The sequence below is a fragment of the Podarcis erhardii genome (assembly GCF_964252035.2).
Source record: "Podarcis erhardii genome assembly, chromosome: 9".
Lineage (NCBI taxonomy): Eukaryota > Metazoa > Chordata > Lepidosauria > Squamata > Lacertidae > Podarcis > Podarcis erhardii.
In genome coordinates, this window is record NC_138512.1 from 12,235,228 (window position 1) to 12,252,286 (window position 17,059).

Sequence of the window (17,059 nt, forward strand, 5' to 3'; positions counted from 1 at the left end):
CAGAATTAGCTTTGCAGTTCAATCTTTTGTCTTTATACAACTCTGTTCTTCGTCAAAACCACATTCTCTGGGAAGTTATTGGATTAACCCATTAATCTTCACTGGAAAGCCAGTACAACAGAGTGAATTTGACCCAGGTTCAAATACCCAACAGTAAGCCACCAAATGCACTGGGCCAGGGATCAGCCATCTCTCACTTTAATGCACCTCACAGGGTTGTAGCATGGCCTGGTTGTGAGGAAGGAGAAAGTACATAAGAAATAAAGCTACGCTCAAGTACATGTAAACACATTTGGATATATTCATATCTTGTTACACTGCCTTCTCCTGCGCCCCTTTTCTCTATTGGAACTGTTTTAACTGTTATATGTGGAATTGGTTTTAAATATTTGTATGGTTTTTCTATAAAGGAATGTTTTTTAAAAATAAATAAATAAAATCTGTTGGTTGTAACAGCTACATTTGTTTTATAATTGTATTTTTAAAACTGTTGTACCCTGCCCTGGAACCATATCATAAACGGATGGGTAAGAGACCTAATAAAACAAACCAACAAATAAACACAAATACCAAATTACACACAAGAATAACCATAGACACATAATTTTCTTAGCAAACAATAAAACATCTATGGGTCTTAACACTAAAGAACCAACCTCCCGTCTATTCCATATTTCAAATTCATATTACTTATTGCCAATACACACTTTTATCATAATTAAACTTATTCTTAATAAATCTAATTTCTTATATCTACCTTGCAACTATTACTGAAGTTCCTCAAATGCAAACTTTATTTATAAAAACAAACAAACAAACCAACAAATACTGTCAAATTTTAGACTGTAAGTTCCTCATGATAGGTTCCTGCCATTTATTTTTACTCTGGGAGCTGGCCTCTTTACAGGAGAGATGATAATAATAGTAAGCAACAGCAACTTCCCACCCTGTGGAGCAGGGTAGCGATACCAAGGAAGAGAGTAGCAAACAGTCACGGAAAAATATCCAAGACCAAAACAGAGTGAAAAACTGAATGAGGAAGGTTTTGTCATTTCTGCCTCAGATTATGCTGGGGATGTTGAAGTCCGTTTTATTGAGAAATCAATTCTAATTTGGCAACCCACACAATATCTGGCAGAAGCCACTGGAAACAAGTCTCCATTGAAAAGCGCCAGCCAATTTGCTTCTGCCGACTTTACTCCAACAAACAAAAGCTGGGAGGTCAATGTGTGATGAGGAGCCTCGTGGTACGGATGACATTTTCTCAGTGAATACTTGGGCTAATAAAGGTTGAGAATCTCTCCACGTTGGCTTCACACTTAAACATTTGATTTGAAGGGGTTTAAGGGTGTGGGGGGGGGGGAACCTTGGATAAAAATGAGACAAGCAAACAGCTAAAGGCCAGAATGATACTAAGAGCCAGTCGGTATGCCACAGGCTTCAGGAAAGGTGAAATCCTGAAAACAGCTTCCTTCTTGGCTTTCATAAAAGCTTTAACACCATTTGTTCTTCAATTCAACTGATCTTGGAAGTCCAGAGCAGGTCCTGCAAAAGACTGTCAAAACCAGAAGAAAAATAAAGCTTTTAAAGGGTAGTGAATTATTGAAGAAATGGTGTCTATTGAAGTTGCAGGAATGTACTGCAGAAAATTTATCATGGCTACGTGTCTGGGAGCATAAAATGGGCCGCTTAATTCAATGTTTTCCTGACCTTTAAGTAGCTGCAGATCTCCTAACCTTATTCGTGGTATATAGGTATTCACTCAGAATTTATACAAAGTATCTGGGGGGGTTGGAGTGGGGAGGGCCTGGGTTGCTAAAGGTTCTGCACAGAGTGATGAAAAGCTATCTGTGAATACATTGCTCTCACCAAAAAAGGAAGGAGTTGTTCTTAAATGTTAATATAAACACAAAGCAGGGATGTTTCAAGGCGTCGCTGTTTACTGATATGGAACAAGGTGTGGAGCAGGTGTTCTAGTTCAGGAGAGCAAAAGGTGATTTCATTTATTCTCTATAACCCACTGTTTCTTTCGGATCTCTCACTACTGTTCTCCATGGCACTATTCATCATTCTTGGTGCACTGAAGGCAGTCGAACTAATCAGATAGATAGGGATAGGAAACTGGCAGCCATGGGAATTCAGTCTGTTCCTCTGAAACTTCCCAAGTGGTTTCCAGCGTAGCCAAGAAACAGAAGGATTAGTCCCTCATTACGTGCCTCATACGCAGTCCTTATTCTACACCTCAAACTAGATGCAATGTTAATCACATAATCATCTCTCCCATATTTTTTTTTTGTTTTTCTTAGCAAGCCCAGGCAGAGCAAATCAAGGTCAGGAGAATCAGATAACCGCTTCGCCAAGGGCTAACCAACACTTACCTTTCCTCTACTCTTTTCAGGCATGGTCTGTGCTTTAAAGCTCCATGTCCAAGCACCCTTTCTTTTGCTTCTGAACTTTCCCGGCAAAAACTCACTCTTCACAGCTCAATCGGAGAAAACGGCAATCCACAGAAAACCCAAATGTCCATTTGCTCCGATTCAGCTTTAAAGAACAGGTTTTCGCAAGGAAAGCTCAAGGGCAAAATATAAAGAGGGCAGGGAGCACTTGGACACAGCTTTAAAGTGTAGACCTTTGCCTGGAAAAGAGTGAGGCAGAAGCTAAGCATGGATAAGGCCTGGATCATGTCCCCAACTAAAACTGATTATGCCCCAGAGAAGTCACTGCAGCTAATGGCAGCTTCAGGAGCAAATAGAAACTTCAGGGGGCTTTTTGGGCAAGGAAATGACATGGAGAGTTCAGCCTTTTTTTCCCTACACCATGATGACAATCCAGACCACTTCCCTCCCCTGGCAGTTGCTGTTTTGAACATGCACGTGCACACACACGCGCACACTGTATTTCTATCATGCATTTGTGCTCAGCCCAATTTGAGCAAAGGGGTTAACCACTTGCAGGAACTCGGGAGCTCTTCCTTTAGCATTTTGCAATTTTGTTCCCTGCATGGTGCCTCAGTTACAGTCACATTATGCTCCCAGAACTGGTGAAAGGGTAGCAGTTGAATGCTACCCTTCCTGATGGTGAATACCATGCCCCCTTTATATATTAAAAAAGTCTGGAGAAGAGGCTTCTATTTCAGGGACTCCTATTTTGGGGGACACTCTCTCAGATTTGAGCAAAAACCATTCCTTTGTGAACTTTCAGCTCAGAAATCTCATTTCCCACCTCTCCAACTCCACTCCTTTTCCTCTTATTAAGTATAATAAAAATATGACCTTTAAGTTACTTTGCCAACCTTTGGACATGTTCAGATAGTTTCACTCTTTACTTGGGAAGCCTCACTTTGAGCAAAGTTTGTGATTTCTCTGCCCTTGTATGCTGTTCTGTCTTTTCAAGCTTTCTGTGTACAACCAGACTCCCATATTTAGAAGTATACCATGGCTTACATTTCCACACTCCATTTAGAACCAAGTTCATTGCTCCATAACGACCTGGTTCCCTTCTCTCCACATCAACAGCATTCTCACAGCTGTTAGAAGGATCCATTCCCCCTTCCTTATTCCCAGAAGTGAGTTAAATCTAGGGCAATATGTCCTGAAAAATTATTTAAGTCCCAGAAAAAAACACAACCCTAAAGCTTTTGTGTTTTTCTCTTTAGAAGAGAGTGATAGCTCAAGCCAGCACTGGGAGCGTAACTTGTTACAAGCCATGCTCCTATTCCTTATGGTTGTTTTATACACCCAAAAACACTTTTGGAAAGACAAAACTCTTGACCTAACATGGAGCACCAAGTCCCACAAGACTCCAAACTCCAAAAAAATCTAAATCTGATAAGACTGACTGTTCTTTTCTAAGAAAACATGCAGGTGAAAAGATGCTCCAAATGTGATCTGCCATTGCAGATGGCTGTTTTCTTCACAGTGGTAACCGTTACATCGCTTCAAATGTTTTTGCTGTTTTGATACCACTTATACAGCTAACTTATAGATGGGAAATCACTTCCACAAATATTTAAGAAATATATATTTTGTTGCTGGAATGTTTTAGAGCTTTTATTGTCAGCTCCTTATTTTAAAAACCATCTTTTCCCACATATTCAAATACCAAAAAGATTGTAATGAACAAGGATGACTGGAATGGGAGATGAGAGCATCAAGTATAGAGGCAAAACTTAAGGCATGTATTGAATCCTGATCACCAATTAGGCTTTGACATTACAAGAGTGCTGGGCCAATCACCTCACTTCTGCCCTCCTCCTCCTCTGGTGGTCTGCTGACTAGTTTTGTCATATAGACCAGAGATGGGGAAACCTTTGCCATTCCACACAATGTTGTTGGACTACAACACCAGTCATCCCTGACCACTGACTATGCTGGCTGCAGCTGATGGGAGTTCAGAGTCCAACAGCAACAACCCCTCATTTAGGGTGCAAGTCTGCAGGCAAAGCTCTTCAGCATCTTCTAATAGGCAGCAATTTTTGAGGGCTGGGGCTCACGAAATGACAGTACTATATAGACTATGCCTTCCACATCCCAGTTACGCCACCCTCTGGATTAGAAACTGTGGTGGCAGGTGGCAGCCTGCAGAGGACATACTACTCCAGCTGCTGATCTCTAATATTGAGTTAAATCAAATCTGGATTAGGGATATGGCATCTGTCCTCTCTAGATGTTGTTGGACAACAGTTCACATTCTCCCTGACCACTGTCCATGGTAGGTAGGTCTGATGGGAGCACAGGTTCCCCATCCCTTGTCTAGGTGAAACATCTAAACCATTGGTCTTCAACTGGTAGGTGAGGACCCATCAGTGGGTCATGGCCTGATCCAAGATGGTCGCAACAGGAGCACTACCACCATCCACATATATGGTAAAAGATTAAGAGATGGGTCTCCAAATGCATGTTTTGGTTAAAAGTGGATCCCAGGTCTAATCTAAACTACTGATCTAAATAACCACAGATTTTAATTGCAGAAGAAACTTTCTGAATCATTCCAGATCCCTTCCTTCTCTCCCATGTTGTCTAGGGTCTCGTACCAACTCTATTGTTCTATAACAATGGACAAAAGCAACTCCTGAACAGGAAGAAAAATCTCACCACTTCCTCCTTCACATCTAAACTTTCACAGGCGCAGGGACACAATACAAGACTTCCACCTCCAAAATACCTCACCACTACCACTCTTACACCTGCTCTCAATGCAGGAAGGATATCACGGAACCATGTCTGATGGTGTTTATAAGACTTTTTCTAGCTCTTTTGGATGCCTGAGGCATTTCTAGACTTTCCCCTTCACTCAGAAATGTTATTGCATATTTCACCTCCACTTTCAAAAGGCTGCTAATCTTTTCAAAGGCAAATATGCACCCCCCCTTGTCAGGTCTAGAACTTGAAACTTGAAACTCCCACACTGCGAGGGGGGAATGGGGAAACTGATCTTCTACTTTCCCTTATATTTAAGTGAGAATGGAGGTGCGATATTAGTTTTTCTTTATCTGATAAAAGTCTTGTGTCTGTGAGTTCCAATTAGTGCCAGAGAGAGAGAGAGAGAGAGAGAGAGAGAGAGAGAGAGAGACTGCTGGATAACTGCTGAGTCTTTGGTCTGTTATTGTTTTGGTGGGGGGTTTTGCGTTGTCAAAGGGGGAACTGTTATTGCTTCCCCAAACCTAGAATTCCTCTGTGTTACCCTGAAATGTTTGCTGCTTTTCTAACTAGAAAGGGCTTCTTCTATTACCATTTTAAGGCTGAAATCCAAATAACACTTCCTGGAGAATAAATCCCATTGTACTCCTCAAAACTTTTTATTCTGAGTAAACAGGTAATGGATCACTCTGAATGATTATAACAAACATAAAGCAAAGACAGAAATCAATTCATTCTTAGTTTAGGAAGAGTTCTATGCAGTTCCAAAGCTGGCATACATTGTAAATCTTGATGTAAAAAATATATATTGTATATTACTATCTCCATTTTAATTATTTACCTAAAGATATTAACTCTGGATTGGAGCACATTCTAAAACAAATGCTGTTTTAATTTGCTTTAGGCAACAAAGACCAGCAGATATTTTAGTGGATGAAGTTTTGTCTTTTAATTGGTTTATGAAGACAAAGCATATGCCATGACACAGTTAAATGATTAACAGATTCCCACGAATGCCTTTGGCATTGAATATCTATACATTCATTAGCCCAAACAATTCATCTTCTTGATAAAAACTAAAATTAGCAATAGAGCAGGTTTACTTTTTATGATTAATAAATGATAAAAAATCTAAATTATCCCATCTGAAGCGACTGCTTTCTTAGCTATTAATTTTAGATTTATCAGTTTCTATAATCCATGCTATTAAGTTTAAAAATCAATTTTCCTCAAATATTGTTTTAATATGCTAAGAAAAGCAAATATATTACATGGAAAGAAGTGCCTCAATTAAAAACAAACAAACAAATATTCATTTTAGGGCCATTTCTAAATCAAGCTACAAAGAGACAGAACATTTGATATATACATATATCGTTTTTTTGGAGTAGATGCAATACATGAATGTGCCTATATGATAAATTATAACTAACAAACACACACACACACACACATACACACACACAACCAGATTAGTAATAAAGCATCTGCAGGAAACAGGGAATCCACCTTGCTTTCATTTTACAGGTTTGTTTACATTTATTTTGGGGGGAAATGCAGACCCCAGATAAATTGGAAAAACAGCCCTCCTCATCCCTGGCACCCTGTTCCCAAAGCTTCTCAAGAAGAACTGCTGCCTTGGCCTATGAGTGATACAAAAGGATGTGCAAGGACAAGAGCGGAGCTTTTTGACAAATGGTCCTGGTGCCTTGTGAAAGCTATGTTGCTTCTTTTCCTGCCATTGGTGTTTGAATTTAATTTTTCTGTGGGGATATTTTTAAAATATGAAAACCACTTCTGGGTTTAAAGCAGGATGTAAAAATTTACACACAAAACCCAAACCTACTGAAAGTCTGGAGTCAGCAAGTGCTCTTTCCTAATGATCCTAGGGATCACAAGCACTAGGCAGGTAACAGGCGTAAGTATTGTATGTGGAATGAGAGAACCTAAGCATCACTTCCCCTGGAGTTTATTTACAACCCTCTAAATGGAAAAGGTGTACCAATGGTAAGAGAGGCGAAGAACAGGGCATTCTCTCTTGTGGCTACGGGTGTAAGAAGGCATCGTCTTCCATTCTGCTTGAGTTCCCTGTACGCAGAACTGTTTCTGTTTCACTGCAGCTCCTCTTCCAACCCAAAACTATGCTATTCATCTCACTGTCTGCTGTGGTGAAATTACAGTGGTGCCCCGCAAGACGAATGCCTCGCAAGACGAAAAACCCGCTAGACGAAAGGGTTTTCCGTTTTTCGAGGCGCTTCGCAAGACAAATTTCCCTATGGGCTTGCTTCGCAAGACGAAAACGTCTTGCGAGTCTTGTGAGTTTTTTTTCCTTTTTTCCCCTTTTTCTAAGCCGCTAAGCCGCTAATAGCCGCTTAGCCGCTAAGCCGCTAATAGCGCTAATCCGCTAAGCCGCTAATAGGGATGCTTCGCAAGACGAAAAAACCGCTAGACGAAGAGACTTGCGGAACGGATTATTTTCGTCTTGCAAGGCACCACTGTATGTCAATTATGTTGCTGTTATGTTATTCCACCCCATTCATTTTGCGAACGACGTGACAGTGTTTTGTCTTACCTATGACACCCTTGTACCTAACTAATATTGATACAGTGGTACCTCGGGTTAAGTACTTAATTCGTTCCGGAGGTCCGTTCTTAACCTGAAACTGTTCTTAACCTGAAGCACCACTTTAGCTAATGGGGCCTCCCGCTGCTGCCGCACCACGGCCGCACGATTTCTGTTCTCATCCTGAAGCAAAGTTCTTAAACTGAGGTACTATTTCTGGGTTAGCGGAGTCTGTAACCTGAACCGTCTGTAACCCGAGGTACCACTGTACTCATGACATGGGGAAAGGGAGCAAGAGACTTGTTGTGAGTGTCCTGTTCTCACATGAACCTGGAATGTGTTGGTGGGGGGGGGGGAATCTGATACAAAGAAGTGCAAGTAGATCCCTTCCATGTGCACAGCTGGAACATGACCACCCACACAGCATCCTGCTGTTTCCTGGACACGAGTGATCAGCTTTGATGGAACCATCCCATTTTATGTTTTGGGGCCCGTCTCCTCAAAGCACCCTGCCCTCTGGTACCTTTCTGCCCATTCTGGGCATGTTGCAGGGATTTCTGCACCTCTGGGCTACACCTTTAAAACTCCAGAGAAAATCTGATTCTAAAATTTTGTCTAAAATGTATAAACTCCTGCTTGAATGGCATTTGAAGGACGAGGAGGTTAAGTCGGTTATGATTCACTGAGCCAAATATTTTGGGTATAATATACAGCTGAGTGATTGGGTAAAAATATGGAAAGAAGGTTTAAAATTTACTGCATGCAATGCCCTAAAAGAAAATGTGATGAAAATGATGTATAGATGGTATATAACACCTGTTAAGTTAGCGAAAATGTATAAAGTCAGTAATAAATGTTGGAAATGTAAAGAAAAAGAGGGAACATTTTATCACATGTGGTGGAAATATAAAAAGGTTAAATGCTTCTGGGAGATGATATATAATGAAATGAAAAAATCTGTTGAAATATACATTCATAAAGAAACCAGAAGCATTTTTACTGGGCATTGTGGGGAGTGATATAAATAGAAAGGAACGTAAGCTTTATTTTATAATAACAGCAGCAAGAATATTTCTGGCCCAAAAATGGAAGCAAGAAGAATTACCGACGATTGAAGAATGGAGAATGAAGTTAATGGACTATGCAGAACTAGATAAACTAACAGGAAGGATTCGAAACCAGTGGGACCATAAATTCACGGAAGACTGGAGTAAATTTACAGACTACTTGAAAAGTATTTGTGAAGATCAGACGACGTTTGTAGGTTTGCAAGAAGTTTTGTGAGGAGTATTATTGGAAGTATTGCAAAAATGGAGAAGGGGAAGGATGATTTGTTAAGAGATGTAAAGGCAATATAAAGTTAAGAAATGCATAAGAAGTGGTTAAAACGGTGGATCATCAGAGGTGCTGATGGAAGTCTAAAAAGATTGTATAAGTGATAAGTTTTGTGGTACAATTTATAATTTATATGTGTGTGTATATATATATATATATATATATATATATATATATATATAATCCAGAGAAAATCTGAATTAAACATTTAAAAAAGTATAGGCGTACATTTTGATGATGATGATGATGTTGTCAGGTATCAGGTAAGCAGGATGAAAAACTTGAATGCAGCAGCAGCACCAATTCCCCCCAATAATGCTCCACCTGGAAGCCTTCTTGTTCCATAGAACACATGCCTGCCCTTCATTTGCCATACACTGACAACACAGACCTATGGAAGGCAAAAGAAGCCAAGATGATACTTGAGAAAGTGTGAATATGTGGTGCATGAGCAAGTAATTAAAGTGAAATTGGGCCTGAGTGGCCTTAACTTTCAACTGCATTCTAACAGGGACTTCTCCTTAAATAACTATGTGCCCAGTTCTGTTGCTAGTACATGCTTACAGTAAATGCTGCTATCCAGGGTGCAATTTATCATGGCAGAAAGGTAGCCTAATAGGAAAGATTGTTGCACTGCATATTAGCAACCTGTGTCTCAAAGCACTCCAAGTCTCACTTAAACCTCACAAACAAACAGTATCAACCAAATATCCAGCAACATGTGCATTCTGCTGGCAGAATCGCTTTGTAACATCCAAAGAAGATGTTGCATGTGGAACAGTGCGCCCATATATAGCTCACATATGGTCCCCGTGAAAACATCAAAATGAACGGCCACCTGTTAGACTCACAAATTATTACATATCTGATTGGTTTCAATTAATTGTAATATCCAACCGACTCTTAAATGGAACTTGGTTTGGAGGGATTTGAAAATCATTTTAATATTGTATATTTTCGCTAATACAAAAAAATGTGGCTACATAGCAAAAGCCCTAAGCACTTCCAAAGACAGTCAACAGTGATCACTTTTGAAAATGATGTGATGAAATGGATTGCTCAGAGGGCTGGAATGATTGTATGTATATGTTCATATGAGAGTAAAGCGATGTTTTATAGCCAAGTCCCAGTGTAAGACGTTTCAAAATAAAAGACCCCGATCTGACTTCTCTACTAGTTTAACTAAAATCCACCTTATAAATCAATAGCATAAATAAAAACTGCACAAATGCTTCTGCAGCTGGCAATACATTAAGAATAATTGACCTTGTCCTTTCAAAAGAATAAATATATTTAGATCACAACTGCTTGAGAGCGCAGAGCAAAAATTGTACGATTCATACGGCTGTCCTGCGGTTTTGCTTTAAAACAAAAAACAGACCAATGAAAACCTCCCAAAAACAGTGATCATAATAGAAAACTTGCTCATGCCATTATGTACCACCCCACTTTACAGTATTGAATTATCTACATCTCTTAGGGTATATTCAAATGTGTGGATTATTGAATTCATTTTCCTGGTTATGTGAATACTTATATCCAGGTTTCATTACCTGTTGTGTTAAGGAACTGTGGCTTCCTTATTGATATACTGCCATATCATGCTAAATTTCATTCGCATCACTGGCCGTGGTGTGAAACAACCACAGACATCACTAGACATGTTGCCACCTTTTAATGCAAATTTGTGACTCTGTTCCCACCCCCAGACCGCCATGATTTGGGGAGTGAATGGGGCTGCAAACAGATTTTTTCTTTTCATGGAAATGTGTGCTAAACTTCCACTAGATTTCCAGAACTGGCATTTACATCGTGTGAAAAGAGCAGAAATTATCAGGTAAGGAAGCAGCAGAAAATGGAATACATCCTTATTATCAAATGTCTCGTCACCACACTAAAGATGAAAAAAAAACTGTGACACATCTATATGGTAGGTTTTTTTACATCTTCAACAGGGAGCATGTGAGGCCATATCGTTATCTGAGTTGCATTAAACAGATGCAGCTCCCATTTAATGGAAACTGAAAAGAGAAATGAATATATTGAAAGACATACAAAAATACTCATGTAAGTAATTCTGTAGTTACTTACTTCAGTATTCATATGGTTTGGGCTGGTGCTGAAGGGAGTTTCAGTGTTCTAGAAGATGCCTATCATTTTTGTTCATTTAATGATGGAACTCTTATATTTTAACTAGCTGGTATAGAAAACCAGAATCCAGCCCTAACAAAGGATGCCTGGCACATTGAGAAGCTATTTCTGTAGTCTCACTTTTTAAGAACAATGGGGATATCCAAGATTGCAGAAACGGCAGGCGCATTAAGCTAATGAACCATGTAATGAGATGTGTGGGTGGGGGAAACACTGTAGAAGAGTAGATGGGGATGGATGACAATTCTAACAAGATTTAGTTTAGGCCAAGAAGGAGTATAAGACATATTTGGTTGCAACCAGAGTAAGTTAGCTGGAACTTGGGTCCTATTGAACAAGTGAGGTGAGTTAAGTCCTGTTTATTTCAACTGAAACTAACCTATGGTTGTATCTGATCAAGTCATCCCATGAGTGCAGCCTTTCTCAAACTTGGGCCCCCCAAGGTTGTTGGACTACAACTCCCATCCTCCCTAGCTACCAGGACCAGTGGTCAAGGATGATGGGAGTAGTAGTCCCACAACATCTGGGGATCCAAATTTAAGAAAGGCTGCATTAGTGCAAGGACTTCTACCTGTGCAATGGGACCTCCTCTCCCATTCCTCTTCCTGTGTACCCACCTCTGCACTTCCCCAAAGCTTTGGTGCTTACAACTTTAGGAGTAAATCTATGATCCCCCAACACACATTTCTAAGCAACCAGTTGGGATCAGTGAAGAGGCACGTATATGATTAGCTGTTGACATTTCACTGTTTTTTGGGGGGAGAGAATTCACCTGTGGTTTCATTATCTAAAAGGCATAATGAAAGACCATGCTATTCAACATCTTCCAAAATGTGATGCTCCCCTAATAATAATCTGAATTTTGAATCCTTTGGTAAGGTAAAATATATTATGTGAATATCTGTACATATCGGAAATATTGTACATATAGGAAATATTGACTACAAAGCAACCTGTTGAACTACCAGGAAGACTGAATTTGTTCTTAAAGTATACGGTTATTGCTAATAAACTTGATAGGTAATGATCTAAAATCCCAGTCATTTCAAGGAGAGTTTAGTATATTATTCCACTGAATTCAGTTGTACTTAAAAGTGCTTCACTTAGACTGAATTGATTGCAGCATTTCTTCATTCATTGCTTTCATTTCTTTCAAATGAAAGTGGCATTTGCTTTCTTGAGGGGAAAAAACCCAACTTGTCTTAAATCCAAACTTTAGTAGCTTAAAGTTTTGGCCTTTCTTTTTTTTTTTTAAGTCATGCTGAATACGGCAGAAAGTTCCTTTAAGCTAGATGCTTATTAATTTAAGAACAGAAATTTTATAAGCTTTAGGAGAGATTATGCAGACCACAGAGCAAGTGCGTTTACACATTACTTTAGTTCAATGTTTTATATAACTTCTATATCAAAAACGATAGTGTTGTATAACAGGATAATTTCACATATATAAACAAGCATATTTGTAGTACTATCAAATTAGTACTTTTTCACATAACATAAAAGGTTGCCAGAGAGCTGGGAGCCAACTAATTTCATCTTTGACATGTAAGGGCTGCAACGAGGCATATGCTTGGATTGTTTTAAATTCCACTGAAGTAAATTGGATTTAAACATCCTTGATGCTCACAGGATTGTATTTCAGATCTTTTTTGGTCACAAAACTTTCCAGTTAGGATCTGTGGTAAAAAAAATTCAGGAAGTGAAATTTGACGTGAATCTGAGGACTCCTCATTTTAAATATCTGAGAAATCTCAAGAGAAAGCACAACAAAACTGATGAGATTTCTTGGGAATGGGGCAGGTTCTACGCATCACTAATTTAAATATAATGTAAATGTGATTAATTTCTTTCAAATACAGCATAATAACTGTAAAAGGGAAAAGTAACTTTTCACAATAACTGAATGGTTGAAACCTACAAAACAAAAGCTTATCCGGTGTGCTTGTGCTGTAATTAATTATCCAAAATGTATAATTAATATTTTAGATTTTGTTTGCGTCTGTCATTCTCTATGGAAACCATTTTTAGAATTCCACAGAAACTAAGAAATAAACCCAGGGCACAGGTGGTCCAGAAGCAGATAAACTGAAACATGACCTGAGAAGAAAACTGCAAGTATTTGAGATCTCAGCATGTCAGCAGGAGAAATTGCTGCACTGACAAGCCACTGCGATTAGGATGTTTCTCATCTCTTGGGACTTTTTGACCTATATATTTTCCAATCCTATTTATGTAAGTGATTCTCACATTTTGCATCATCTAGAGTCAGACTGACATATCGGGGGACTTTTAACAGAAATTGACCTTGTATGTGCAAGGTGGGAAGAAAAATATATTCTGCCTTTTTTGGCACCTGAAACACACACACACACACACACACACACAGAGAGAGAGAGAGAGAGAGAGAGAGAGAGAGAGAGAGAGAGAGAGAAAGACTAAAAATATTGGCCCAATAAGAGTTCTTCTGTGTCAGCTTGTGAAGTCAAACCACTGCAGTAGAAGCTCCAAAGTGGCCTATCTGGAGCAAAGCCTGGGCAGTGTACATAGAGATCCTAGGCTGCCCAGAAGACAAGACCTCCCTCTCAGTTTCACTGATGTGGTCCAAAGAAAAGCAGAGCAATAGGTTTGGTGCCAGCTTGGCTGCAGGAGTTGCTGGAAGGAGGCATACATGTCGCCACCCAACCATCTTAGGGACACCAACTCTGGATGTGTCTAGGGTTTACTCCTTAGCCTTTCCTTCTCCCAGAGATATCCACAAGGCAGTGGAGGTTTAGGACCAGAGTTTTCCTTCTCCCTTTACAGCCCATATAGAAACCATCTTATTGGCCATTGGGCCCACGATTGGTCTTGTCCGCTCCATCTGCCAAAGACTGTCTTTGCATGCAGGGGAAGTCCCTAACTCAACTAGGGTTTGAGACCCATCGGCTACCCTCACCTGGTTTAGCTGGCCATTCCCAGGATGTGGCCGCTGTCACAAAGGGGGCCATAAAGGAGTGCTGTGTGCAGGGTGGGGACCAAAGGTGGAAAAACAACCCCAGAAGGAGTATGGCAAGTACTTCCCTTCCCCTAACACCCCAAACACATCAAATAATAACAAGAACTACTACAACAACAGGAATATCACCAGGAGCAGTCGATGAGGAGGGATGCAGCTGCTCCCTGGCTGAGGAGTTACTGCTACTTACCAAGGGAGAGGGGAGGTCAGTGCTGTGCAAAAGCAATGGCAGAGCCAGTCCAGTGCTCCCACCACTCATGCCGTGCTGACGTACCTGCCACTCACCCCACTGTAAACAATAGTAACTCTGCTGTCGCAAGGCTAGGTGTGCAGCTCCACCCCTCCACACTGACCACTCCTACCACCACTAAGAGATAGTGTTCTTAGGGTGCATCCCATACATCATTTTAACAAGCTGGTATGGTAAATCAGGGACACGGGTGGCGCTGTGGTCTAAACCACTGAGCCTAGGGCTTGCCCATCAGAAGGTCAGAGGTTCGAATCCCCACGACAGGGTGAGCTCCCGTTGCTCAGTCCCAGCTCCTGCCAACCTAGCAGTTCGAAAGCATGTCAAAGTGCAAGTAGATAAATAGGTATCACTCCGGTGGGAAGGTAAACGGCGTTTCCGTGTGCTGCTCTGGTTTCACCAGAAGTGGCTTGATTAGTCATGCTGGCCACATGACCTGGAAAAGCTGTCTGTGGAGAAACATTGGCTCCCTCGGCCAGTAAAGCAATATGAGCGTCGCAACCCCAGAGTCATTCATGACTGGACTTAACTGTCAGGGGTCCTTTACCTTTAACTTTTTATGGTAAACCAGTACTGTTTCAGTTGGGTGTGAAAGATGGTGTGGTGGCCAAAGGTTGCTTGGGGCTATTTAATAAGATCATAGAAGAAGCACATTTTTTAAAAGAGAACTTCCCAGCTCCTGCTCTTAACTGCTACATGACGTCCCCATGTGCCATCCCATAATGCTCCAGTAATGCCCAAATCCAGTGCTCACATGGCATAGACTGATCACATGAGACATACTGCGAACTGCCCCAAGATCTTTAGATGAAGGGCGGTTCACAAATTTAATAAATAAAAATAAAATAAAATAAAATGCCAGCAAATGCCTGCCAGGCCTCCATCAGTGACATGTTGGTTAGTGGATTTAGATGGTGCTAGATTGTTGCGAGATGAAACCACCAGTGAGATGCTCCAGTAACATTTTTTTTAAAAATCTCTCTATTTAGAGAATTCTTGCAATGCATGTGCTGTGCTGAAACCTGCCCTCCAATTTCTCAGAAGTTTTAATGCTCTGCAAAAGTTTTCCAATTTTTTTCTGCTTCATTTGGGGGGCACCTGAGAGTGTCTTTAGAATTTTGGCTGGTGCAGGGATTAGGTCGTAAGAGAGGTGCTTCTTTATTCCTATCCAGTAAACATCTATTTAGCGCTCTGCAACCTCCTTGCCTGCTCTCCCTGACCAGAAAAAGGCCCAGGGGAGGAGTTCTGTCCTGATGTCTTCCTCATGGGTACTAAAACCCAACTGGTGGAATCTGGGGAGGATGAAGTTCAGACTACTGGTGAGATGTTATGTAGAAGTCACAGCACCTCTAAGTATAGCAAGTGTAACAACAACCCTGAACCCAGCCACAAGAATTTCACCAAATCTGATCATTTTAAAAAACCATTTCTTTTTTCATTAATGGATGGATAATGGCTGGGGGGAGGACAGGATGCATTTTCAGCACAGCACTAAACAGTACTCTCTCAACAATTCTCAGAAGATGCCCTTGAACTCTAGGACAGGGCAGTGTTGCATGACCTTATATAAAGTGAAATCAAAACATTCGTTTTTTATTATTAATATCCAAATCTCCTAGTAGCTAAAATCCACCAAGCATTTCTCTCACAGCACTATATGAACGTTAAGTTCTGTTCTTTGTATTATTCCAAAGTGTTGGATGACCCTCAGTACAACCAAGGTCATTCAGCAGTAGCACCGATTACTGTTATGGTTCTCTTTCTCAGTGTGAAATCGGGGGGAATCTGGTACATTTGAAATATATACATTTTCTTCTCGTGGGGGGAAAAAAGGATTTTGTCGTGTGTGGCAATCTTTACCAGCCCTGTACTTTTGAGCAATTTCTCGTGACAGAAAGAGATTGTGTTAGCACTTTATCAGAATCTGTTAACAGCAGCAATCCCCCCCCAAAAAACACAGCTTGTGAGGAGTGCCTAAAGAAGGGAGAAACTACCGTGTGACATATCTCTTCAATATTGTTGATTGTCTAATTAAAATGCACCGGAGCAGGAAAAAAAGTGCAGATATGCTGTGTAGGATGTAATGTAAAGAGCAATCAAAGCCACTCAGTGGTGCTTAGCAGAGGATTTCATTTATCGGCTTACAAAATGGAAATATCTAATTCCGCAAATTTGAAACAGGTATTTCGGAGTGTAAACAGTACTGCCTTGCAGTGCTCACCTAAATGAAAACTGCCTTTGCCTTGAGGGAGGGAATGAATGCATGCAAAACTGCTATTAGCCCGGTATAATAAGGCAAGTGTGTACCATGCTTTAAAAGGAAGGGTCACATCATTAAATGAGGTTAAAAGAAAACAAAACAAAACTCATTGTTACAAATTACTATGACACCGTGGAAGCAAAAGGGTGACAGGTGTTGCTTTCTGTTTTTATAATGCAATAAACTTGCAACTACACAAGAAGAGAGAAAGCCCCCTGCTTTTCCTTTAACAGTGCAGAGCACACCTGCAGCTTGTTAATGTAAGTACCATTATTAAGGGAAGTATAAATTTAGAAATGTCTACAGATTTTCAAAACCTTGCTTATCCCCACCCCCACCCCCTGCAATTTGAACTAAACAGATTTGGAAT

The 17,059-nt window shown here is 40.4% G+C and overlaps 1 protein-coding gene across 3 annotated transcripts in view; it reads right to left on the minus strand.

The window, feature by feature from the left end:
• PPARGC1A (PPARG coactivator 1 alpha) overlaps positions 1-17,059 on the minus strand; it is a 662,475-nt gene that overhangs the window by 333,944 nt on the left and 311,472 nt on the right. The window lies entirely within an intron of this gene.